This window comes from Dinoponera quadriceps, unplaced genomic scaffold (genome assembly GCF_001313825.1).
Source record: "Dinoponera quadriceps isolate SergipeBrazil2010 unplaced genomic scaffold, ASM131382v1 scaffold2268, whole genome shotgun sequence".
In the NCBI taxonomy this organism is placed as follows: Eukaryota; Metazoa; Arthropoda; class Insecta; order Hymenoptera; family Formicidae; genus Dinoponera; species Dinoponera quadriceps.
Genome location: NW_014556314.1, coordinates 14,655 through 17,954, shown reverse-complemented (window position 1 = coordinate 17,954; position 3,300 = coordinate 14,655). Strand labels below are relative to the sequence as shown.

The 3,300-nt window shown below is 35.2% G+C and overlaps 1 long non-coding RNA gene across 1 annotated transcript; it reads left to right on the top strand.

Moving 5' to 3' along the window:
* Positions 1 to 496: 496 nt before the first annotated feature.
* On the top strand, positions 497 to 3,206 carry LOC106747249. Its single transcript, XR_001374643.1, has 3 exons — positions 497 to 542; positions 650 to 2,182; positions 2,245 to 3,206. It is a non-coding gene; the product is annotated as an uncharacterized LOC106747249 (long non-coding RNA).
* Positions 3,207 to 3,300: the final 94 nt, after the last annotated feature.

The following is a 3,300-nucleotide window of genomic DNA, read 5'->3' as shown; positions in this document are numbered from 1 at the left end:
TAACAGTAATGTACCGTTTTCGCAACATTTTACACGCCTGTCACTTATTTGTACTTTCCTCTTTTTGTTTAACAAAACAATTCATTGAAATCCTTTTATAATGCTCTTATAAAGCTTCTCAAAGTCATCTACATGACGATTGCACTGCTGGTATTTATAAATATTTTCCTACAAGCAGATGCCATAAAATTTCAGGCGCATGAAAGGAAAACGCACACAAAGCGCGTATGTGCCATGTATGTATTCGGCCCGACAGTCGGGCGCTATCAATATGACTCATTCTGAGTGAATCGTATCGCTGCAAACTCGCCCGAGAGAGTAAGAGACAGATAGTCATGACGTCGTATATGTCTATGTTGATTTTCTATGACTTTCAAACCTCGCGCGCGCTCTTCTCTTTTGTATTTTCATGCGCTCACTGTTTCTCGAAAAACAGCGTTAGATAGAGCAGCGCTAGCGATCGTAGCGCTTTTCATAGTTTAGGTTAGTCTGAGCTCTCGACTCGCCGCGGCAGCGTCTCGTCACATAGGCTGAGAATCCTTGTACGATATTCTTCTATATCCAGACTCCATTATGTCTCAATATAATTATATCTTTGCTCTAAGTGTGTCGAACCACTGTAATACCTCAATAGTTTGTCTCCTTCTAGTCGATAGCGCTCGACCGTCGGACCGACGCGTACACGGCATGCGCTTTGTGTGTGTCTTCTTCTTGCCCTCACACGTCGATTTTTGACATTTCTGGCGCGTTGTTACGAAGCGTCTTTGATACATAGAAGGAGAGAAGGGAATAACGTTAGCTAGACCGGAAAAAATATCGCATCACTGGCCTCGATCGCATCAGCCGAGTCAATGTGAGATAATGAAGGAATTATTTTCTTCTTTCTCGCTCTTATTTTCTTTTTCTCTCGCTCGGTACGCCAAGCTGAACTTAAAATACAATGCCATCTGCCGCGACAAGCCTGAACTAAAAATAAGCTCTTTTTTACCATGCGACCTGTAAAAACGCTACACGCATGTCGCTTATTCATAATTCGTTTTTTTATTTAAACTATCCATTGAAATCCTATTAAGGCCTTATAATGTTTCTGAAAGTCATTAGAATTTCGCACCAAATTCATTTTACATACATGAACTATAAATTTTTTACATGAAGCGTAAATATAACGCAGTGCCGTATTTTCAATATTAAATAAACAATTTTTTGTTGTTTTCATTGTAACTTTTTGCTTTATAAAATTCGTTAACGTCTGTACTTTCACTGTAAAAGCATTTGCAATTCTATGCATACTTTTAGAAGAAAAATATGAATTATGAAAACGCGATTGACATCGCTAACCAGCATCGCCTTAATGGACATCGTTTGAGACATTTTTGATAGAAAAACCACGTATAATTATTTACGATTGATTTTTTATGTGTTACTGTCAACAATTATTGTTTCTATCATCGAAAGAAAACAGGATTCAAAGCGGCAAGTGGATTTTTGTATGATTCTTTTTGTTAATAGTCATACTTGCAAATTTTTATTTTACAAAATGTTTAATATTATATTATACTCGAATTGCATTTCTAAATTTTTCGACGGTGGTGCGTACGCATATGTCCTAAATATAAATATGTATTTTACAATATTGTCTTTTTGCAAAACGATATAGCTCATCAACAAGTTCGGCCATGGTACGGAAATAATAAGATACACATGCGTAGTCTTTGCAACGTTGCTTCATCTTGTGTGTTTATGTTATCCTGGACAATTGCTAATAGACCAAAGTACCGAAGTATTCAAGAAAGCGTAAGGATTAAAATTATGCTTGCAATTTTATCTCCGTTCTACAGTATAATTTATATTCAGTTTTCCCAATTGTGTGTAAGAAAATCAGATATTTCTCAATATTTCGACTGCCATTGAAGGGGGGTGGTTTGTTAGTCAATTCAATCTTACTCGAGTTTACTGCTTATAGTCTCGAACGATTCTCAACAGTTCCCGAAGAATCCAAAAAACGAATAACTATTATAATATACCACGGGACTCAAGTGTTTATTTCAGATATAACTCGCGATGGTACACATTCTCAGTAAGAAGCAAAAATCTACTAAGGATACTTCTTTATAGGAGTTTTATCCCGTCTACGCTTACAGCAGGAAACATGTGCGTTATGTCGATGGCCACGTACAGCACGGTACGTTTAAATTTACAATGAATTAAATGATATATTATATTGATATAACTTCTGATTTTAAGGTAATGCAATCCGCTATGTCGTATTTCACTACGTTTTTATCTATGAAATAGAAAAAAATAGATTGTACGACAGCAAAACGTGGCTGGATGGACGTCACGGTATTTCAAAAAGTCATCAGTTCTCTTTGTTCTCACAAAACATATTTGCAAATGTCACAATAAAGTGTCATATCAGGAATGTAAGAGTGTCTTTATTTTTCATGTCTCTCAAGGAAACCAAACAGAAACGATATGGAAAAAGGATGTATCCTTCTTATATAAAAACTTGCTTTTATTTTTACGTTACTTGTCTTGTCAATTTTTCGAGATGGACGATTTTCTGGACGCAATATTATGTTGGTTTCACGATTACCAGTCATAATTTCACTTTATTTCTAAGAAATATTATAATTTTTGCTCGTTATTCCAGTATTTCGTTATTGCAATATTATTTATAAATATAATTATTTTGTTGTAAATAAATGTTTTGGATGAATTGACTCAAATCCGGTGGAAAAAATAAGTCCGCTTAATTTAATGATGCATTTAAGTTTTTATAAAAAAATTATTTATATTTTTTATTAATGATATAATAAATAAATAAATATATATATATATATATATATACGAGGGTGAATCAAATATAAACTGGAATTATTTTTATACCCGCAGTGAGGCGAACGGAGAGAGGTCAGACTTCTGAGCGTTATAGGTGGGGACGCCTGAAGGAGATTCTCCCTTACGGCACTTCTCATTAGCGCTTCGTTAATCAGTATCACAATGTCAGAGCGGGAGGTGCCCTCGTCCGTTGCACAACGAATTATTATTAAATTTCTCACTGCAGAAGGCGTAAAACCGTCGGACATATTGAGAAGACTTGAAGCACAATTCGGGGACAATACGCTCAAGAAGACTCAAGTGTACGAATGGCACAAACAATTTTTACCAGGTGCAGAAGTTTGAAACCGGAATTTTTTTGTAAAAATTACACGTCTGTTGTTTGAAAATGATAAAAAATATTTTATTCAAAATAATGTCCATTCCTATTTATACATTTTTCCCACCTCTCCGGCAGTT